Consider the following 24,290-nt stretch of genomic DNA (forward strand, 5'->3'; position numbering starts at 1 on the left):
CCGAGAGAGAGGGTACCTGAGCACCTTCTGACTAAAAACCTCCTGTATAAATACACTTGGTCTTAGCCAAAAGGCCGAGAAGCGATAACCCGAATGGGCCGGCCGTTGACCGAGCCTGTCCCATACTGCTGTTCACCCCTTGCAGCGATTCAGCCTACTCCTAGGCAATTCCATGGGGCCCTGCAGGCTCACACACATTTACAGCTACTAAGCGGGAGGTGAATAAAGGCCGGAGAGGAAGCTACACAGGATTTGCTTCTTTTGCTTGCACCACAATGCAGTGCTGAAAGAGGAGGAATCTACATAAAAACGCCTTCCTGGCAACGCCCAAATGCCCTCCTGCCATGCAGATAAACACTGGCAGCGGCAGCAAGTGCATGCCCACAGCCACCCCTTGTTCCTTCACACCTTGTATCAGCTGTAATCCAGTCCAGTCCAGTCCAGTCCAGTGCTGCCTGCTGAGCAGCACTGACCAACACTGCCTGGGCCCAGGCTTTTATCTCTGAGGCCCCATTATGATGTCAGAAAGCTGGCTCTGGAATCCTGAGGGCTCCACTATGACACGTGCAAAGTTCCGTCTGAACTTTATATAAGACGGTGCGGCTCAGTCAGTCACTCAGTGTTGCCTGAGAGGGCAACACTGCAACAGCCGGCCGCCAGGCTGTCTTTTTTTTGCACAGCTAGTTGCCTCCAGGAGGCCACAAGAGGGAGACAAGGGACTGCAAAATGGAAAATAGGCATCCACCAACTTTACAGACAACTTGTTCTCCTTGCTCCTACAACCTCCATCCTTGCACAGTTTGTTATTCTTCCAGGTAACAAAGTAACAAATCCAAATTGCTGCTCTCTTTGTAGGCAAGCAAGGGTTTGTTGCAACTGCAATTCTTACTTCTTCTTGAAATGTAGGGACGACAGTACATTCCATCACATCCATCTAGTGTACACAGGTAGGTCCATTGTGGCGGGTAGGCGGCTGGCTGCTTTAATGGCTGTTTGCTGTTCCCCTACTCCACTCCACTCCACTATTTGACTGTGGTGCTGCATCAATCAGTGGCTGGCTCAGGTGCAGCTCTTTAACTTACCTAGGAGGGAGGGCGGAGAGAAGACAAGGAAGGTGAATGAGCTGTTCCAATGTGAAATGCCGGAAACACAGAAACACAGAAGACACACACACACACAACAAGAGGTGGCAATGTATTAATTAATTGCATTTAATAAATTAGCTCATTATCACACATGACTGTACAAATGCATTGTCCAACAGGTGTTGAAATAATGGGATTAAAAGGGGAGATCCCATCAGAAAGACAAAAACAATAGCAAACACAAATAGCACTTTTGGAATCTGATTTTAGTCAACACATAAGGGAAGGGTGCACCGGTCCTGGAAATACTGCAATACCAGGTCAATGCGTGGAGTGGACAGAGCAAGCTCTATTTCCATCTCCCTGTTCTAAAAATCCATTTAATATATGGTCCCCAGATAGGGGACGTATCAGATATTAAACTGATAAGAACAGATTTTTTTTTTTTTTTTTTTTTTTTAACTTAAAGCAACAGTACACAAACCATTTTGCATTTTAAGGCATAAGTTGCCTTAGTCGTACATCATCATGGCTATTTTATTCCAAACAATAATAATCAAGACACAGAAAGGATCGTGAAGAACAAAAATAAAACAGGAATAAATCTTATCAATTAGCTATATTTCACCAACCTTCTCCACTTCTTAAATTTCCATATCCCCTCTGCGTCTATACCACCACCGCACTGACTATCCCAACGATAGACTACGTATAGTCTTGACAAAACCATCCTCACACACTCACCAATGGGTACCCACTTATGTTTAAAAACACCTAAGTTACGTACATCCCATAAGCTTTCCATTATACACGCCATAATCAACCATAAGATCCTATCACTTACTCTGTTACAAGCCCCTATAGCAAACATCGCAACCTTCCAATCCACAAACTTCACCCCAGCTAACTCCTTACAGACGCCACCCATCCTCCTCCATACCTCATACGAATAATTGCAGTCCCAAAAAAGATGCCTAACAGTCTCCCGTGAATTACACCCACCCCTTGGACACACCTCAAATCTAACTAACATTCTCCTCCTCTGCACATCTCTAACAGGCAATATATCATGCAACGCCATCCACACTATGTCCTTTTGTCTATTGGACATACCTCTCACGCCTAACTTCTTCCAAGTATCCACAACATCCTCTCCTCGCAAACCCACAATGTTACACACAACCTCATTCACACACAATCTTTTTAGCACAGCCTTCTTATCCAGAAACCCACCCATAGGCACTGCAATCAAATCATATTTCCTAATGAACCTTTCATACACAACATACCATACCGGACATACATAAGCAACAGGCACAGTAGCATCTCTCTTAAACCAATTTAACCCATAAAGCATCCAACCGGCCATATACCTTACCATATACGCACTCTTATTTCCTTTCCCCAAGAGCCCCACCACTATTTTAATATAATTTAACCCAAGAAAGACCTCCACATTCGGAAAACCCAAACCTCCATTCTCACAAGACTTATAAACATACTCACGCTTCAACTTTTCCATTTGACTTCCCCACAGAAAGGTAAACACCATTTTCTCTGACTTTTTGATTTTCCTACTAGCGGAGGGAAAAATACTAGCCACAAAAACCAAAATAGGCAAAATCACTGTCTTAATTATCAACACCTTCCCTGATAAAGTCAGGTCTCTAAGTCTCCAAAAATTCAATTTCTTCTCAATCCTCTTGCCACATTCATCCCAACTCTCATTCCCTCTCAAGTCCTCATTAAACTGTATCCCCAACACTTTTACTGCACCCACTTCATTCCTCACTCCCTCCATACTTACCCTCCTATCCCCAAAGCACTTAAAGACACACTTATCCCAATTCACCTTAAAAGCTGATGCCCCACAAAAAAAAAACCAACCATAATTTTGCTCTATTCAACCCAGCCATACAATCACTCATAACCACAACATCATCCATATAACCCAGAATTTTAACGTATTTACCTCCACTCCCTGGGATCAAAAAACCTTTCACCACTTTATCTTTTCTTACCAAACACATCAAACTTTCGATCACACAAATAAACAAAACTGGGGACATAGGACACCCCTGTCTTACCCCAGATCTCACACATACTTTTGAACTTAAATTACCATTCACCAACACTTCACTTGACACATCCCTATACAAACACTTCACACCTTCCAAAAACCTCACTGGGAAGCCCATCCTAACAAGTACAGCAAACATAAACACATGCGACACTCTATCAAACGCCTTTTCGAAATCTAACGCAAGCATCATACACTTCTGTTTCCTACTCATACAGTCACCAATCAAATCTCTCAGCAAAACCAAATTATCAGACATACTCCTACCTGGCACAGCACAGACTTGGTCTTCACCCACAACCTTTCCCACCACCTCACGCATACGATTAGCCAAAATTTTACTAAAACATTTATAATCCACATTCAACAGTGAAATCGGTCTCCAATTACCCAAACACTTCTTATCCCCTTTCTTATAAATCAAAACAATCACACCCTCTTTCATAGACTCACACAAAACCCCCTTATCCCATATAAACTTACATACTTCCACCAAATCCAACCCTATTATCTCCCAGGCCTTCACATAAAATTCCACAGGAATACCATCTTTACCAGGTGTTTTATTTTTCCCCGCACTCATTATCACTTTCTTTACTTCTTCAGACGTTACATCCTCATTCAACCCCACACAATCCTCCTCTCTAAGAACATTTTCCAAACCATTCAAAACTTCATCCATCAGCCCGATATCAATCCACTTTTTGCCATATAGTTCTGAATAAAACGATTCCACCACTTTTAACACATCCATACCCACTATACGCTCCCCCTTCGCATTAACAATTTCATCCATATCATCTTTCTTACCACACATTTTCTTGAAAAAAAACCTTGTGCATTTTTCATTTTTATCTAAGTACTCCACTTTAGACCTAAAAATAATCTCCTTTCCCTTTCTTTCCAAAACTTGCTTTAACTCGTTCTTTGCCTCCTCTAGCAAATCACTCAAATCAATTCCCTTCTCACCCATCTTCCGCAACCATTCTATCCTAATATTCAATTCCTTATACTGGTTACGTTTCCTAGCAGCCTGCTTATATCCCCATCTCACAAAAAAATTTTTAATCTGCCCTTTCATCCAATCCCACCATTTAAGCACATCCACAAAACTATCTTTTTCTCCCTTCCACACATCATACTTTCGTTTGAACTCATCCATCACTTCAACATCCTCCAATAATCTAGTATTCAACTTCCACACCCCTTTCCCAAAACAAAGTTTACTACTTACCTCCACCCATACCCGTAAACATACATGGTCTGAAAAAGGTACCTCATTCTGAACCATCTTATTACACACTAAACCCTTAGATATGCAAATACGATCAATTCTTGACTCAATACCCCCTCTATCTGATTTATATGTTGGCGGTGGTGGTTTACCCAATGACAATTCGGCTGCATCTATAAAAGAAAAATCAGATATAAGTTGGTTAAGCTTTTTCCCAGTTACATCCAGACCATCCCCATCAAAAGAACAATTAAAGTCTCCCAAAAAAAAGGTAGGAATCCTTCCAGGTAAGAACAAACTTAGCTTTTCCAACAACGCCAGCCTTTTTGCTCTATCTATAGGACAATAAGTATTCACCACCCTAACCCTAACTCCCCTGCAACATACCACTGCAATTACACATCTACCTGTTTCCACCACTGTATAACTCTCCAGATCCATACCCATATTTCCTAATAGGATCCCCACCCCATCATTCTTATTGGAAGTAGATCCTGACCAGACATATTGCCCATATGGCCAATCCCCCTCCCCCAGTGACTCAGATATACCACACTCTTGCAGGCATATGATCTCTGCCCCAAGATTCCTAACATAGTCCAGCACAACAGCACGTCTAGGCTTTGATGTAATTTGCCTGACATTCAAGGATAAGACATTAAGTGTAATTTTGGGGTCCATATTTTGATCTTTTTCCGTAGATATCCACCAATACCCCACTGTTTAATCAGCCTACACCTCCTGGTGGCTGACAACCGGACACAAAGATAGCTTTGTCCACGTCTTCTCCTAAAAAAGGAAAGTCCTCAGGAAAGTGAGAAATGGGGTAGACTCCCCTATCCGGGCTCACTCCATCTTCACTCAGAGGAGACAACATGGTGCGAAGTCTCTTAGAAGATGAACCTCCTTCCTCCTCCTCAGAAGGCCTCACAAGTGCAGTTGAAAAGTCCCCTTGACCACCTTCACCTTGTTGTTCCACCAGAATTCCTTCCCAGGAAAAGACAGGCGATTTGGATATAGAACCATCCACTTCCCCATCACCTCTCAACCCAGTCAGGTCATCAGAGGGGTGAGGCAGGTCTTTCTCAACAGGTGCTACCTCCATTTCATCAGCCAGCGTATTTCCAGACCGATTTAACTCAAGGAGAGTCCCATCAGACACCAGGGCAGGCACCGACTCCTCAGTTCCCTGGGCAGCTGGGCCCTGAATCACATTAGACCTCATACTGCCAGGTTCACCTGCAACTACTTCTGCCAGAGTCCTAACCCTTCTGTTTTTAGCACGCTCTGGACAGTCTTTAAAGGCATGACCCACAATGCTGCACATGTTACACACAATTGGGTTTTTGCAATCCTTGGCCAGGTGACCGTCCTGATTACATTTGTTACATGTAACACCTTCTTGCGTACAATCTTCGTGAACATGGCCATACCTTTTACATTTCCTGCAAAACACAGGAGGCTGGGGGAAAAATAAGTAGCCTTTGTCCCGGCCGATGGCAAAATTCCTAGGAGGGTATTTCACACCCAGAGGCCCTGAAGGATCCTCCTCAAATCTCACAAAAAATTTATGCTTCCCTGTCCAGAGGGACTCAGCATTTAACACCTGGTGAGAATAGCTGACGTAAGAGCAGTACTTCTTTAAGAAGGAAGTAATATCATCCACCATCACATAAGGATTGTACATCAAAACAACCAGTGGAACATCGTTGTTATATAAAACGGTGAAGATAAGTCCATCCAACCCAGGGTTTTGCAAGTTAGCATTAATCGCGGCATACAAGTTGTAACAAGCATTCAAACTTTTAAGAACCAAAGTGAAGCGATTACCTCTGGGATCTTGAAGACAAAGGATGTCGTTCCTACTCACGTTGAGGGTCTTGAAAATGACTTCATTCACCAGGTGTTTCAATGAAAAAAGGTCCTTCTTGTTCAAGGGTACGTCAATGCCAAATCCATTCTTGATCCGGGTTTCCCCGATCCCAGCGTATCGAAGCCTAGCTCCCATGATCGCTCGACAGTTGATCACCCAGCCTACCCCCTTATAGCAGCAGTTGGCTTAAGCCACCGAAGTGGCGATGCCAAAAGGCCAAGGGCATGACATGCTGACCTCCTCTTGACACGGGATCGTGCCAAAAGGCCGAGAAGCGATAACCCGAATGGGCCGGCCGTTGACCGAGCCTGTCCCATACTGCTGTTCACCCCTTGCAGCGATTCAGCCTACTCCTAGGCAATTCCATGGGGCCCTGCAGGCTCACACACATTTACAGCTACTAAGCGGGAGGTGAATAAAGGCCGGAGAGGAAGCTACACAGGATTTGCTTCTTTTGCTTGCACCACAATGCAGTGCTGAAAGAGGAGGAATCTACATAAAAACGCCTTCCTGGCAACGCCCAAATGCCCTCCTGCCATGCAGATAAACACTGGCAGCGGCAGCAAGTGCATGCCCACAGCCACCCCTTGTTCCTTCACACCTTGTATCAGCTGTAATCCAGTCCAGTCCAGTCCAGTGCTGCCTGCTGAGCAGCACTGACCAACACTGCCTGGGCCCAGGCTTTTATCTCTGAGGCCCCATTATGATGTCAGAAAGCTGGCTCTGGAATCCTGAGGGCTCCACTATGACACGTGCAAAGTTCCGTCTGAACTTTATATAAGACGGTGCGGCTCAGTCAGTCACTCAGTGTTGCCTGAGAGGGCAACACTGCAACAGCCGGCCGCCAGGCTGTCTTTTTTTTGCACAGCTAGTTGCCTCCAGGAGGCCACAAGAGGGAGACAAGGGACTGCAAAATGGAAAATAGGCATCCACCAACTTTACAGACAACTTGTTCTCCTTGCTCCTACAACCTCCATCCTTGCACAGTTTGTTATTCTTCCAGGTAACAAAGTAACAAATCCAAATTGCTGCTCTCTTTGTAGGCAAGCAAGGGTTTGTTGCAACTGCAATTCTTACTTCTTCTTGAAATGTAGGGACGACAGTACATTCCATCACATCCATCTAGTGTACACAGGTAGGTCCATTGTGGCGGGTAGGCGGCTGGCTGCTTTAATGGCTGTTTGCTGTTCCCCTACTCCACTCCACTCCACTATTTGACTGTGGTGCTGCATCAATCAGTGGCTGGCTCAGGTGCAGCTCTTTAACTTACCTAGGAGGGAGGGCGGAGAGAAGACAAGGAAGGTGAATGAGCTGTTCCAATGTGAAATGCCGGAAACACAGAAACACAGAAGACACACACACACACAACAAGAGGTGGCAATGTATTAATTAATTGCATTTAATAAATTAGCTCATTATCACACATGACTGTACAAATGCATTGTCCAACAGGTGTTGAAATAATGGGATTAAAAGGGGAGATCCCATCAGAAAGACAAAAACAATAGCAAACACAAATAGCACTTTTGGAATCTGATTTTAGTCAACACATAAGGGAAGGGTGCACCGGTCCTGGAAATACTGCAATACCAGGTCAATGCGTGGAGTGGACAGAGCAAGCTCTATTTCCATCTCCCTGTTCTAAAAATCCATTTAATATATGGTCCCCAGATAGGGGACGTATCAGATATTAAACTGATAAGAACAGATTTTTTTTTTAAGTTGGCTACCCCCTCGCGGGGGTGTCAATGATTTATTACTTAAAATTCAAAAAATATTTACAATGAATTACAGCTTTTTACAATGAATTACAGTAATAAAATCAATTTACATAAAAACACATAAAAGGGGACATGGTGGCAAATTCTTATATATTGGAGTTCCATTCTTTTACAAACCATTTATTTGAAAGGGTGGCATTTCTTTTTTTATCTAATAAATAATAAATGTACATCTCGCTAAAACAAAGACCTAAAACATCGTCAACAGATAAAACATCGTGCTTAAAAATCAGGATGTTCCTGGCCTTCCACAGAGCTTCTTTTACGCAGTTCATCGTCTTCCATGCAATAGTCTTTTGGTTCGCGGTTGGGCATCCAAAGAGTCCATATAAAATCATTTCGTAAGTCAAGTCCTTTAGGTCTGCCATCTTCTTCATTAGAGGGAATATCTTTATCCAAATATGTTTAGTAAAATCGCAAGTCCAAAAAATGTGACGCACGGTCTCCTCAGCCTGGCAGCCTTCCCTCGGACAGATGGCAGACCTCGCGAATCCTCTCCTGAATTGGAATGCCCGGCATGGAAGACATTGATGAACGCAGCTCCAGGCCAGGTCCATCTGTGTATTAAAAAGATAAAACACATTAACCATTTTGAAGATAAAAGCACAGCGTTCATTATTAAAATTTTCAATATTAGTGACGACTTCATTTCCTCTTATGTCTTTTATAAGTTTCTTACTGTTTATCATGTCATTAAAATTTTTCCCTTTAAAATTAAACAAGGCCACTATTTTCTCTAAAATCACGTAATTTGCTGGTAGATTAAAAGCATAAGGTGAGGTTAAAACAATTTCAAACCACCCCATCCTTCGCATAAAAAACCCAGTATTAAAACGTAGAAAATAAGACCAATGATGTTGTTTAAAAAGAGAATTAAGACAGAAACAAAAGTACTTGATTAAAAGAAACCTATTAAAATCTGGAAAGTCTTTGCCACCCTTTGGTTTGATTTTCATTACCGTCTCACGTTTAAGTTTCTCCATTCTGGAACTCCAAAAGAAGGTAAAACAAGCTTTAGTAATTTTTCTTAATAAAACCGTGGGAGGAGGGAAAACCATGCTTAAGTATAAAAGCAAAGGTAAAATTATCATTTTAATTATTAAAATTTTTCCCTCCATGGTAAGCTTCCTCATGTTCCACATACATATTTTTTGATTTACCTTCTGCGCCACCATGTCCCAACTGATAAAACCATTGTCGTACCCACTGAAGGAGACACCTAAAATTTTAATATTATCAGACACAGGAACCGGTATATCTCTAAGAGCCATGCTTCCTATGTTTAAAATATGACTCTTGCTGAAGTTTACTTTAAAACCGGAAGCACAGCAATAAAACTCGATTTGCCTAAGGGTTCTCTGAAGCGACAGGGCGTCCCTACATAAAACCGCCACATCATCCATGTACCCCACTGCTTTGGCCTCTACGCCGCCTCCCCCGGGCAGGGGGACTCCACGGATACACTTATCGCGGCGAATTGCGCATAACAGAGGCTCCAATGCACATATAAAAAGCAGTGGGGACAAGGGACACCCCTGCTTCACCCCAGAGTTTAAAAATACGTCCTGTGTCTTAAAACCATTCACTAAAATTTTGCTGGTGCATTCTCTGTAAAAGGCTTTAATAGATAATAAAAATCCTTCAGGTATACCCATACGTTCTAAAACCTTAAAAAGATAAAAATGAGAGACACGGTCGAACGCCTTCTCAAAGTCTATAGATAAAATGGCTAATTTAACTTTTCTAGACCTCGTGTCCTCAATCACGTCTTTTATTAGGTTTAAATTATCCCAGATGCTGCGGCCTGGCACCCCACACACCTGGTCAGAGTGTATAATGTGGGGTATTATGGCTTTTAATCTATTTGCACATATTTTAGCCATAATTTTATAGTCGCTATTTAGAAGGGTTATTGGTCTCCAATTCTTTAAAACTGCGATGTCACCCGTCTTATACAGCAGGGAGACCTCACCCTTCCGCCAGGACTTAGGCAGCATCTTGGAATTAAAAACATCAGAAAAAAGGTTAAAAAGATCCTCTTTTAAAATGTCATAAAATTTTACATAAAACTCACTGGGTATACCGTCCGGTCCGGGAACTTTCCCTGTTTTAAAACTCTTAACAGTTTCTAAAACCTCCTGCTCCGTCAGCTCCTGTAATAAAAAATTCTGGGAGACAGGGTCTAAAACAGTAGTAATCTCCTTCAGTGAGTCACGCATAAAATTATGATCCACAGTCTTAACATTAAAAAGGTCAGTGTAAAACTCATGAACTTTACTTAAAAGACCCTGTACATCTGACACCCCTTCTATATTTTTGATAATTGCCTTTTTGTTATTTATTTTCTTAAAAAAGTACCTGGAGCAGGTCTCGTTCTCCTCCACATGTTGTATTTTTGAACGGAATATAATCTCTTTACCTTTCTGCTCCAGGCACTGGGCTATCTCCTTTTTCAAATTGGTGATGTCATCTTTAACGTCTATGTCATGATCTTGCATTTTGTACAGGGTCTGCAGACGGGTATTGAGAATTTTAAAAAAGGCGTATTTCTCTTTGGCTTTCGCCACGCTTTTCTTAATAAAAAAATCTTTTATTTTCTTTTTCATTTTCTCCCACCATGCACTGATGGGAGTACGTGTGTCTCTTACCCGCCTGCTTTCTTGGTAAAATTCAATAAAATCTGCTAAAACCTGTGGATCGTCTAAAAGGGAAACATTCATCTTCCAGGACTTTTTACATACAATATTATTAAGATCATGCTTTACTTTAAAAGATAAAAGCCTGTGATCTGAAAACACATTGGTTAAAACTTCACAATTAAAAGGCAGTAAATTTTCAGAACAAAAGATAAAATCAATCCTGGAGCTACAGGTGGCGTTGCTCCAGGTAACGCCGGCTTCCTCTGGACTGCTCCTGTTACATTCTTTGTATATGTCTTTTAATTTAAAATCAGTCACGATATCCTTGAGCAGTCCAGAGGTCTTGTCATAGTTCCTACTCGTACTGTTGGTAAGCCGGCGTTCTCCTCTCAGGATACAATTAAAATCACCTGCGAGGATAAAAAGCGGTAAAATCTCCAGCATCCTCGCTCTTTCGTTCTTTTCTGGTGATCCGTAAAAATTTAAAAACTGCCACTTTACACCATCAATAAAAGCTTTAACCATTAAAATACGTCCTGGTAAGATTTCTTGAATAAAATCAATTAAAACGTTTCCCTTAAAAAGAATGGCGACCCCTGCTGATCTGGACTCGTTGGATCCAGACCAGACGGATGGACCATACTTCCAATCCTTTTTGTAATTTTCATATCTCATTGTATGGGGAATGCCGCACTCCTGCAGGAAAAATACAGAGGCTGCCAGGCAAGATAAAAAATTGAAGAGAGCAACCCTTCTCACTTTTGACTTGGCGCCCCTCACGTTGAGGGAGATTCCCATGAGCTCAGACATCGTGGAGAGTTAAAGCAAAATTCTGATTTTAAAATAATAAATAATAGGCGTACTTAAAATCAGATTGCTCCTCCACCAGCAATACCCGAAACCTCACTTGAACTCATGGCCCCGCCCTCATCCGACTCAACTGAAAAGAGGGACGAGGCAGGAGAAGAACTACTGTCGCTGAGAGCTGAGCCAGCAACACTCACCTCGTACACGGGGAGCCCAGACTCGCACAGCCTCACCTGGGTCTCTCTCGGTTGACCGACTGGGTCCATGTCTGGTGGGTCCCCCAAGGGCCCCGCCTCTCCCCCCTGGGCCCGTGAAGGCCGGTCTAGAGGGGGAGGTTGTGCGCATGGCGGGGTGTCCGATAATACGGAGGGAGCAGTGCCCGTCCTCCTCACCAGTGCAGGCGAGGAGGGGGTCCCAGGAGGAGCCACATCTTTCCGCACGGACGTATCCATCTGCTCCTCCCCTGTCTCCCTCCTACTGGCACGTTCTTGCTTCCCCTTTTTACGGGGACCCACCTGTACCCAGTTTTCTCCTTCTGAGTCGGTCTCTAGAGACCCAGGATTAGGAGCAGGCCCGGCACCGCCTGCGCAACCAGCCGTCTGGGATGCCACAGGTTCATCGATGGCCTGCTCCTTTTCTGCCTTCCTCTTGGCCTGCCGTTTTTCCTTGGCGCTGGGCTCATTTTTATCCCCTGAGGTCGCTGGCTGAGAGGCACCTGTTTTGGCTTCGGCTAGCCGTACTCTTGAAGCCCAGGTACCTCTCTGCTCTTTCGCCGCAACAGCTTGTTCTCCTCCTTGAGGACGGGACTGCTCTGCTGGTGGAGCACGTGGGGGCACCTCGGGTTGCTCATCTTCTTCGCCTCGGTACCTATGTGGACAAGCATAATAAAGATGACCAGTTTTTTGACAAAAATTGCATTTTTTCTCTTCTGTACATTCTCTCATTGTGTGTTGTTTACTTCCACAGTTCCTGCAGGTGACATCGCAGTTAAAACTGGTATGTCCATAGGTACCGCAGGCCCTGCAGAAGTTTGGCATTCCTGAGAAATAGAGGTCGCCATTCACATTCCCAAGTTTAAAACGAGCAGGTGGTAGCTTCGTTTCTTGGGTGGAGGGGTCCTTTATTAGCGTAACAATAAATTTCCATTTGACGGTCCACACACCGCACTCGTTCATAACTCTCCCCAGCAGCTTAACGTTCTTAAAGTATGCAGCAAGAAACGCCGCCACTTCCTGATCTTTCACGTATGGGGAATACATTTTAATCACTACGAGTTTGGTTACTTCAAAAGCGTGTTCAATTACCTGGACTCCCAAGGCCATGAGTTCACCTTGTTGCCTCTCAGCTTTTCCCATGGCATCACGGAGGATTCCTTCTCCCATAAAAGTCACGTCGTACACTCCACGCCTTGGGTAGTCCTGGATCGCCAAAATCTCGTTCTTGTGGACCGCCAACCGCTTTTCCAAAATATCGTGGACAAGGAACTTGAGACCACGAGGACCGCCTCCACCCTCTGCCAAGATAAATCTTGCAGTATTCCGCAACCGGGCGTATACCGGCACCGCATCAGGTCCGCCTGCCATTTGCGTGGCCAGGTCGGTACCGCACAGCTTGCGCTGCGCCCTTTGGGTTCAAGGAGACACACCAAAGGGCTGGGGGGGGATCGCAACTCGTTGCTCAGGACTAAGCCTCTCTCCCAAATAGCAGCACGGGGGTGAAGTCCAGGCGAACCTGGACGATCCCCCGAGGCCGAGAGAGAGGGTACCTGAGCACCTTCTGACTAAAAACCTCCTGTATAAATACACTTGGTCTTAGCCAAAAGGCCGAGAAGCGATAACCCGAATGGGCCGGCCGTTGACCGAGCCTGTCCCATACTGCTGTTCACCCCTTGCAGCGATTCAGCCTACTCCTAGGCAATTCCATGGGGCCCTGCAGGCTCACACACATTTACAGCTACTAAGCGGGAGGTGAATAAAGGCCGGAGAGGAAGCTACACAGGATTTGCTTCTTTTGCTTGCACCACAATGCAGTGCTGAAAGAGGAGGAATCTACATAAAAACGCCTTCCTGGCAACGCCCAAATGCCCTCCTGCCATGCAGATAAACACTGGCAGCGGCAGCAAGTGCATGCCCACAGCCACCCCTTGTTCCTTCACACCTTGTATCAGCTGTAATCCAGTCCAGTCCAGTCCAGTGCTGCCTGCTGAGCAGCACTGACCAACACTGCCTGGGCCCAGGCTTTTATCTCTGAGGCCCCATTATGATGTCAGAAAGCTGGCTCTGGAATCCTGAGGGCTCCACTATGACACGTGCAAAGTTCCGTCTGAACTTTATATAAGACGGTGCGGCTCAGTCAGTCACTCAGTGTTGCCTGAGAGGGCAACACTGCAACAGCCGGCCGCCAGGCTGTCTTTTTTTTGCACAGCTAGTTGCCTCCAGGAGGCCACAAGAGGGAGACAAGGGACTGCAAAATGGAAAATAGGCATCCACCAACTTTACAGACAACTTGTTCTCCTTGCTCCTACAACCTCCATCCTTGCACAGTTTGTTATTCTTCCAGGTAACAAAGTAACAAATCCAAATTGCTGCTCTCTTTGTAGGCAAGCAAGGGTTTGTTGCAACTGCAATTCTTACTTCTTCTTGAAATGTAGGGACGACAGTACATTCCATCACATCCATCTAGTGTACACAGGTAGGTCCATTGTGGCGGGTAGGCGGCTGGCTGCTTTAATGGCTGTTTGCTGTTCCCCTACTCCACTCCACTCCACTATTTGACTGTGGTGCTGCATCAATCAGTGGCTGGCTCAGGTGCAGCTCTTTAACTTACCTAGGAGGGAGGGCGGAGAGAAGACAAGGAAGGTGAATGAGCTGTTCCAATGTGAAATGCCGGAAACACAGAAACACAGAAGACACACACACACACAACAAGAGGTGGCAATGTATTAATTAATTGCATTTAATAAATTAGCTCATTATCACACATGACTGTACAAATGCATTGTCCAACAGGTGTTGAAATAATGGGATTAAAAGGGGAGATCCCATCAGAAAGACAAAAACAATAGCAAACACAAATAGCACTTTTGGAATCTGATTTTAGTCAACACATAAGGGAAGGGTGCACCGGTCCTGGAAATACTGCAATACCAGGTCAATGCGTGGAGTGGACAGAGCAAGCTCTATTTCCATCTCCCTGTTCTAAAAATCCATTTAATATATGGTCCCCAGATAGGGGACGTATCAGATATTAAACTGATAAGAACAGATTTTTTTTTGAGTTGACTACCCCAACAAAGGAGGTAACCGTTTATTTAAAATTTTGACAAAAAGGGTTTACAATTTTTACATTTTTACAATAAATCAATAAATACACAGGGTTTACAACAATGGTATAATAATAAATACAAGTTATCAGATAAAATCACATAACTTATAAAAGGGCACTTGGTGGCATCAAATTATGGAACTCCATTCACTAAAAAACCATTTTCTACATAAAACAGGAGAGAGTTTTTTATCTAAAAGAAAATACTTGTGCATCTCACTTAAACAAATGGCTAAAACATCATCCACAGTTAAAACGTCATGTTTAAATAAAAGAATGTTTCTGGCCGCCCACAGAGCTGCTTTGACGCAGTTAGTGATCTTCCATGCCATCATTTTTCGGGTCTGTGTTGGGCATTCCAGACATCCATAAAAAATGCCATCGCTAGTAAATCTCTGTAGTCCTGTAATCTTCTGTGCCAAGGGGAGGATTCTTGACCACACCAATTGTGCGTAGTAGCACTGCCAGAAAAGGTGGTAGACTGTCTCATCATCTCTGCAACCTCCCCTTGGACACGCAGCCGAGTTGGTCAGTCCCCTTCGATGCTGGAATGCCCGGCATGGAAGACACTCGTGGGCACAACTCCAGGCCAGATCTTTCTGAGGATTAAAAAGATAATTAATATTTACCATTCTCCATATTTGTTTGCACTTTTGTTCACTAAAATTACTAATGGGGGCTACTAAAACATTTTCTTTTATCTTTTTTAAAACACTTTTACTATTTTGCACGTCTTCAATTTTCTTGCCTTTCAAGTTAAAAAGGTTCACAATTTTCTCTAAAATCTTGTACTGGTCAGGGAGGTTAAAAGCATACGGGGAGCTTAAAACCGTGGAGAACCATCCGTTCCTCCTCATAAAATAACCGGTGTTAAAACGGATAAAATATGACCAGTAGTGATCCTTAAAAGCAGCGTTAAGACATGCAGTAAAAAATTTGATTAAAAGAAAGGTCTTTATGTCAGGGAAATCCTTACCACCCATTAGTTTTGGCATCATCACCTTCTCTCTCCTGAGTTTTTCCATTTTGGAGTTCCATAGAAATGTAAAACAAGCTTTATTTATTTTTTTTAATAAAATATCAGGGGGAGGGAAAACCATACTCAAATATAATAAAATCGGTAAAATCACCATTTTCATAATTAAAACTTTTCCCTCCATAGTCAGCTTTCTCAAATTCCACATACAAATCTTTTTATTAACTTTTTGTGCCACCAAGTCCCAACTGTTAAAACCATTGTTTAACTCATTGAAGGAGACCCCTAAAATCTGCACAGTCTCTGACACAGGGACTGGAATGTCCTGTAAAATCATATTGCCAATGTTTAAAATGTTACTTTTATTAAAATTGACTTTAAAACCGGAGGAGCAACAAAACTTATAGATCTGTCTTAAAGTTGTTTGCAGTGATAGGGTGTCCCTACACAGTACCGCGACATCATCCATGTACCCCACTACCTTTGCCTCTAGTCCCCCCCCGCCCGGCAGGGGGACTCCACGTATCTGTTTGCTTTTCCTCAAGGTGCACAGTAGAGGCTCAATTGCACAAATAAAAAGTAGTGGGGACAAGGGACACCCCTGCTTCACTCCGGAATTTAAAAGGACATCCTGTGTTTTAAAACCTTTGACTAAAATCTTGCTAGTGCAGTTGTCATAAAAGGCCTTCAGAGACTGTATAAAACCTTCCGGTATACCCATTTTCTCTAAAACCTTAAAAAGATAAAAGTGTGACACTCTGTCAAAGGCTTTCTCAAAGTCGATTGTTAAAACTGCCATTTTGCCTTTCCTCTCCTTTGTGTCATTAATAACATCTTTTAAAAGGTTTAGGTTATCCCATATGCTCCTCCCGGGTATCCCACAGACCTGGTTGGAGTGAATTATCTTGTCTACGACTGCTTTTAATCTATTTGCACAAATTTTAGCCATTATCTTGTAGTCGCAATTTAGCAGTGTAATTGGTCTCCAGTTTTTAATGTCGGTTTTGTCCCCCTTTTTGTACAGCAGGGACACCTCACCTTTCTTCCAGGACCCCGGGAGGGCTTTTGTTCTAAAAACTTGTGTAAAAAGAGAGTGGAGATCTTCCTTTAAAACACCGTAAAATAGAACATAAAACTCTATGGGTATACCATCAGGACCAGGGACTTTACCTGTTTTAAAACTCTTGGTAGTTTTAAAATTTCTTGTTCTGAAATCTCCTGTAATAAAAAGTTTTGGGAGACAGGATCTAAAACAGCATCAACCTCCTTCAATGAGTCATTCATAAAAGCATTGTCAATGTTTTTAACATTAAAAAGATCCGCATAAAACCCATGTACCTTTTTTAAAATATTTTGGGTATTTGTTTCACCTTCAATATTATCCAACAGGGTATGCTTATCATTGATTTTCTTAAAAAAATACCTGGAGCAGGTCTCGTTCTCCTCAAGATGTTTTACCTTACAGCGAAATATTATTTCCTTTCCCCTCTGCTCCAGGCACTGGGAGATCTCTTTTTTAATCTCAATGATCTCCTTGTCCACCAGCATACCCTGTTCTCTGAATTTATATTGGGTCTGCAGACGGGTATTTAAATTTGCATAAAATTTGCATTTCTCTTTTGCCTTTCTCATCCCAATCTTAATAAAAAAATCTCTTATTTTAACTTTCATTTTTTCCCACCAGGTGACGATGGGCATATTGGGATGTCTTACCCGTCTGCAGCCTTTGTAAAAGGTAATAAAATCAGCTAAAATTTGCGGATCTTCTAAAAGGGATACGTTTAATTTCCAGGCTTTTTTCGGAGTTCTTCTTTGGTTATCACATTTCACTTTAAAATACAATAACTTATGGTCAGAAAAGACGTTTGGGTTAATATCACATTTAAAAGGCAGTATTTGGTAAGAGCAGAAGATAAAATCAATCCTGGAGCTGCAGGTCACGTTGCTCCAGGTAACGCCGGCCTCTTCAGATAGATCCCTGTTACATTTTTTAAAAACATCGGTGAGTTTAAAATCAGTAACAATATCTTTTAAAATTGACGAGGTCTTGTCGTAGTTCCTGCTTACTGAATGAGAGAACCGGCGTTCCCCCTTTAAAATACAATTAAAATCACCCGCTAAAACAAGTGGTTCTGAATCATTAATAAAAAGGGGTAAAATCTCTAGCATTCTAGCTCTTTCATTTTTTTCAGGAGAACCATAAAAGTTTAAAAACTGCCATTTAATACCGTCTATAAAAGCTTTGACCATTAAAATTCTGCCTGGTAAAATTTCGTAAAAACTGTCAATTAAAACGTTCCCTTTAAATAAAATGGCGACACCTGCGGCTTTAGATTCGTTAGACCCGGACCACACCGAAGGTCCGAGTCTCCAATCTCTTTCATATTTTTTATAGTCCATGCGATGTGGGATGCAGCATTCCTGTAGGAAAAAAACTGACGCGGTAAGAATAGAGAGGTAATCAAACAGGGCAGCTCTTCTTGTCTTAGAATGCACGCTTCTTACATTTAGGGAAAGACCACATAACTCAGCCATGAGGAAAAGGGAGAGAGACAGTCTTTATAATCTTACCCGAGGTGGCCTCAGCAGTCCTCCGCATCGCCAGAGACCCCACTGGGACTCTCATAACCTTCGATTCTGGAGTCCACGGAAAAAATAGAGAAGGTAGGAGAGGAACTCCCATCACTTAGCTGACCCCCCGCCAAACCTGAGGCACTAATCATGAAAGGATCCCATATGGACTCCACGGGCAACATTTCATCTGCTGGAGCTTTTTTGGCAGCGACCTCCCCTTCGATAGGGGCAGGAATTGCGCTCCCTGACGTCTCTGGGACCTCCGTCACCTCGGAGGCAGCTGTCCGTGAATCCCCCAACTGGCTAGAAGGGGGTGGACCTTTAGTTGTCACTTGCGGGGGCACGTCCAGTGGTTTCCCTGCCTTCGCCAATGCAGGTACTTCCATCGGCACCCCCGCTGCCACCTCCGAGTACGCCCTACGTCGTTTGTGTTTCGCTGCCGCTCCGCCCGGGTCCTCTGCCTCAGGTACAGGCTGACCCAGCATCTCTTGCGGACCAGTAGGATCAGCTTCATCCGAACTACCCGTCTCCCCAGTTTCCTGGGGGGGCTTTTTCGTCCGCTGATCACTGGATCGACGCTTGTTTCGTCTCTGCTCTTTTGGGTCACCTGTTTGGGGGGGTCTGCTAGAGGTATCCATCTCATCCTGACCTTCTCCTTGGGGTTCCTCTCCTTCTGGGGGTACGATCTGGCCTGCTGGCTGCTCGGGACGCCTCGGCCGGACCTCGGGTTGTTCCGATCTGTGGGGACAAAATGCAAAAAGGTGACCAACTCGGCTGCAATATCGACACCTTTTCCCCAGAGGGCAAGTTTTGGCCTCGTGCTCAGAGCTGCCACAGTTCCTACAGGTGCTCTCGCAGGACTCATTGGTGTGACCGTACTTTTGGCATTTCCTACAGAATGGAGGCATCCCTGAAAAATAAAAATCTCCTGCCATATCTCCTAATTTAAAACGTGCTGGCGGCAGCATTATCCCTCCTGTAAAATTGGCATCTCTGTAGCATGTCACTAAAAATCTCCATTTAGAGGTCCAGACCCCAACCTCATTCATCACTTTGCCAATACACTTTACCGTTTTAAAATAGGGGGATAAAAAGGACATCACCTCTTTTACGTCAGCAAATGGGCAGTACATCTTAATAACAATCATTTTTGTGATGTCCAAAACATGCTCGTAAAAATCCACTCCGTCCAGTCTCGGGTCCTTTTTTACTGCATATGCCGCCAGCAGATCTTGGAATACTCCATTCTGTATAAATGTGATGTCATAGGTTCTTCTTCTTGGGTAGTCCTGCACTGCCAAAATCTCCCTCTTTTGGACATTGAAAATGCCAACAAGCACGGTCTCCACCACGAATTTCAAGCCGCAAGTCGTCGCCTTCTCCTCCGACAGAATTACTCGCACAGTATTTTTAATCCGGGCATACGCCGGTATGTCACCTGGATTTTCATCCATGGTGAATCTTTTATTTTTTTGGAATAGTCACGCCACCCGTTGGTGACGTAACGTCTACGCAGCCTCCCCTTTTCGGCCGAAGCCTACACGGGGGTATGTGGATCGCAACTCGTTGCTCAGGACTAAGCCTCTCTCCCAAATAGCAGCACGGGGGTGAAGTCCAGGCGAACCTGGACGATCCCCCGAGGCCGAGAGAGAGGGTACCTGAGCACCTCCTAACCAAGACCAGGCAGCACTGACTACAAGTAATCAGAACTACACTTGATCTCAGCCAGAAGGCCGAGAAGCGATAACCCGAATGGGCCGGCCGTTGACCGAGCCTGTCCCATACTGCTGTTCACCCCTTGCAGCGATTCAGCCTACTCCTAGGCAATTCCATGGGGCCCTGCAGGCTCACACACATTTACAGCTACTAAGCGGGAGGTGAATAAAGGCCGGAGAGGAAGCTACACAGGATTTGCTTCTTTTGCTTGCACCACAATGCAGTGCTGAAAGAGGAGGAATCTACATAAAAACGCCTTCCTGGCAACGCCCAAATGCCCTCCTGCCATGCAGATAAACACTGGCAGCGGCAGCAAGTGCATGCCCACAGCCACCCCTTGTTCCTTCACACCTTGTATCAGCTGTAATCCAGTCCAGTCCAGTCCAGTGCTGCCTGCTGAGCAGCACTGACCAACACTGCCTGGGCCCAGGCTTTTATCTCTGAGGCCCCATTATGATGTCAGAAAGCTGGCTCTGGAATCCTGAGGGCTCCACTATGACACGTGCAAAGTTCCGTCTGAACTTTATATAAGACGGTGCGGCTCAGTCAGTCACTCAGTGTTGCCTGAGAGGGCAACACTGCAACAGCCGGCCGCCAGGCTGTCTTTTTTTTGCACAGCTAGTTGCCTCCAGGAGGCCACAAGAGGGAGACAAGGGACTGCAAAATGGAAAATAGGCATCCACCAACTTTACAGACAACTTGTTCTCCTTGCTCCTACAACCTCCATCCTTGCACAGTTTGTTATTCTTCCAGGTAACAAAGTAACAAATCCAAATTGCTGCTCTCTTTGTAGGCAAGCAAGGGTTTGTTGCAACTGCAATTCTTACTTCTTCTTGAAATGTAGGGACGACAGTACATTCCATCACATCCATCTAGTGTACACAGGTAGGTCCATTGTGGCGGGTAGGCGGCTGGCTGCTTTAATGGCTGTTTGCTGTTCCCCTACTCCACTCCACTCCACTATTTGACTGTGGTGCTGCATCAATCAGTGGCTGGCTCAGGTGCAGCTCTTTAACTTACCTAGGAGGGAGGGCGGAGAGAAGACAAGGAAGGTGAATGAGCTGTTCCAATGTGAAATGCCGGAAACACAGAAACACAGAAGACACACACACACACAACAAGAGGTGGCAATGTATTAATTAATTGCATTTAATAAATTAGCTCATTATCACACATGACTGTACAAATGCATTGTCCAACAGGTGTTGAAATAATGGGATTAAAAGGGGAGATCCCATCAGAAAGACAAAAACAATAGCAAACACAAATAGCACTTTTGGAATCTGATTTTAGTCAACACATAAGGGAAGGGTGCACCGGTCCTGGAAATACTGCAATACCAGGTCAATGCGTGGAGTGGACAGAGCAAGCTCTATTTCCATCTCCCTGTTCTAAAAATCCATTTAATATATGGTCCCCAGATAGGGGACGTATCAGATATTAAACTGATAAGAACAGATTTTTTTTTTTTTTTTTTTTTTTAAAACCATTTCAGTTAGTTATAAGCAACTTATAATGTTTCTCAAAACTTGAAAATCAAATCCACGTTGCTTCAAACTTATCATCATTCTGGTTTGTTCTTTATTTTTTCTTCAATTTACATAAACAATCACAAAAAAAACAGAACAATATTACCTACATCGTATCAGGAATTTCCATTTTTTGAACTTCCATATCCCCTCTGAATCTAGGCCACCACCACGCTGTCTATCCCACAAATACATGACGTAAAGTCTAGACAAAATCATCCTAATACACTCATTTACAGGCACTAATTTCCTTTTAAACACTAACAAGTTTCTCACATCCCACAAACTTTCCATCACACATGCCATAATTAACCACATAATTCTATCTTTCATACGACTACTTGCACCCATTCCAAACATTGCTACTTTCCAATTAACAAATTTTACCCCCGCTAGTTCTTTACACAAACCACCCACCCCTTTCCATACTTCATACGAATAGTCACAATCCCACAACATATGTCTCACACTCTCACTTGCTCCACATCCATTCCTCGGGCAAACCTCAGACCTAATAAGATCCCTTCTTTTCTGCACTTGCCTAACAGGTAGGATATTATGCAGCGACATCCATACAATATCACGCTGTCTGTTTGACATACCACTCACCTTCAATTTACTCCATACACTCTGCACTTCATTAGACCTCAAACCTGCAATTTCACATGGAATTTCATTTGCACGTATTCTCTTCATCACCGCATTCTTATTTTTAAACTAACTCATTGGCACAGCAAGCAAGTCATTTTTCCTCACAAAAACCTCAATCCTCATATACCACACTGGACACTTGAAAGCCACAGGCACACTTGCATCTCTCTTTACCCAATTCAGACCATACAACATCCAACCAGCCAAGTATCTAATCATGAAACCAGTCTTATTATTCCTCTGCACTAACACAGACACCACTTTGATATAATTCAAAGCCAAAAATACCTCAACATTTGGAAAATCCAAACCACCATTCACACACATCTTATACACATACTCTCTCTTCAATTTTTCCATTCTACTCCCCCAAAAAAATGTAAAAATCATCTTTTCCGTCTTCTTAATTTTGTGAGTAGCAAAAGGGAAAACAACTGCACAAAAAAGTAAAATTGGTAACACAACAGATTTAACTATCAAAATTTTTCCCGTCAGTGTCAAACTTCTCAGTCTCCAAAAGTTCAGTTTTCGTTCTATTCTCATACCACATTCATCCCAACTTTCATTCCCTCTCAAATCCTCATTAAATTGCACACCCAATATTTTAATAGCACCCATCTCACAATTAACTCCATCCATTCTCACACTCCTATCACCAAAACACTTAAAGCTACATTTACCCCAATTCACTTTAAACGCAGACGCACTACAAAACAACCTCAACAACAATCTCGCTCTATTTATCTCCGCCTCTCTTTCACTAACAATCACCACATCGTCCATATAACCCAATACTTTCAGAAACTTACCATTACTCCCAGGAATTAATAACCCCCTCATAAATTTTTCCCTTCTAACCATACACAACAACACTTCAATCACACTAATGAACAGGACAGGGGACATAGGACAACCCTGCCTGACACCTGACCTTATCCCCACTTTTCCACTCAGAAACCCATTTACGAGAAACTCACTTGTTACGTTCCCATACAAACCTTTCACTGCATACACAAACTTTCTCGGAAAACCCATTTTACACAGCACACTAAACATAAACTCATGCGACACCCTATCAAATGCCTTTTCAAAATCCACAGATAGGACCATACATTTCTGCTTTCTATCCATACAGTCCCCAATCATATCCCTTAGTAACAACAAATTATCAGTCATACTTCTACCAGGCACTGCACACACTTGATCTTCATTCACCACTTCAGCAACAACCTCACGCATCCTATTGGCCAATACTTTACTAAAACACTTATAGTCAGAATCCAACAAAGTAATTGGCCTCCAATTTGCCAAATTTTTCTTCTCACCTTTTTTATATATCAGCACAACCACACCTTCTTTCATAGATTTGCTCAACACACCATGCTTCCACATATACTGACATACCTCAAGCAAATCCCCACCAATTATATCCCACATCCTCACATATAATTCAATTGGGATCCCATCCTTCCCAGGTGTTTTATTTTTACTTGCACTCATCACCACATTTCTCACTTCATCCATGGTAATATCACCACACAGAGACTCACGATCTTCCTCTCCAAGTTTATTTTCCAACCCATTCGAAACCTCATTCATCAAATCCTTATCATACCACTTCTCTCCATACAACTGGGTATAAAAACCTTCAACTTCACTCATCACATCCTTTCCAGAAACACACTCACCCCTATCATTCAATAATTCATCCATATCATCCTTTTTACCACATATTTTTTTGAAAAAAAATCTTGTACATTTTTCATCTTTGTCTAAGTTCTCAACTTTTGATCTATATATAATTTTTTTCCCTTTTTCCTCTAATAAAAGCCTACTTTCATTCCTTGCGTCCCTCATCAAATCACTGACATCCACACCAAGCTCGCCAAGTTTTCTCAACCATTCTATTCTAACATTCAACTCATTATATTGGTTTCTTAGCATAGCTGCTTTTTTATAGCCCCATTTTTTAAAGAATCTTTTACATTCATTCTTCATCCAATCCCACCACTCCAACACAT

The 24,290-nt window shown here is 43.3% G+C and overlaps 3 non-coding genes and 1 pseudogene across 3 annotated transcripts; all 4 read right to left on the reverse strand.

Moving 5' to 3' along the window:
• Positions 1-1,368: 1,368 nt before the first annotated feature.
• Positions 1,369-1,558, reverse strand: LOC142654064 (U2 spliceosomal RNA). Its single transcript, XR_012848855.1, has one exon. It is a non-coding gene; the product is annotated as a U2 spliceosomal RNA (small nuclear RNA).
• A 6,270-nt stretch (positions 1,559-7,828) lies between these two features.
• On the reverse strand, positions 7,829-8,050 carry LOC142654006 (U2 spliceosomal RNA; annotated as a pseudogene).
• Positions 8,051-14,611: 6,561 nt separating this feature from the next.
• On the reverse strand, positions 14,612-14,801 carry LOC142653990 (U2 spliceosomal RNA). Its single transcript, XR_012848818.1, has one exon. It is a non-coding gene; the product is annotated as a U2 spliceosomal RNA (small nuclear RNA).
• Positions 14,802-21,395: 6,594 nt separating this feature from the next.
• LOC142654045 (U2 spliceosomal RNA) lies at positions 21,396-21,579 on the reverse strand. Its single transcript, XR_012848844.1, has one exon. It is a non-coding gene; the product is annotated as a U2 spliceosomal RNA (small nuclear RNA).
• Positions 21,580-24,290: the final 2,711 nt, after the last annotated feature.

This window comes from Rhinoderma darwinii, chromosome 5, assembly GCF_050947455.1.
Source record: "Rhinoderma darwinii isolate aRhiDar2 chromosome 5, aRhiDar2.hap1, whole genome shotgun sequence".
Taxonomy (NCBI): domain Eukaryota; kingdom Metazoa; phylum Chordata; class Amphibia; order Anura; family Rhinodermatidae; genus Rhinoderma; species Rhinoderma darwinii.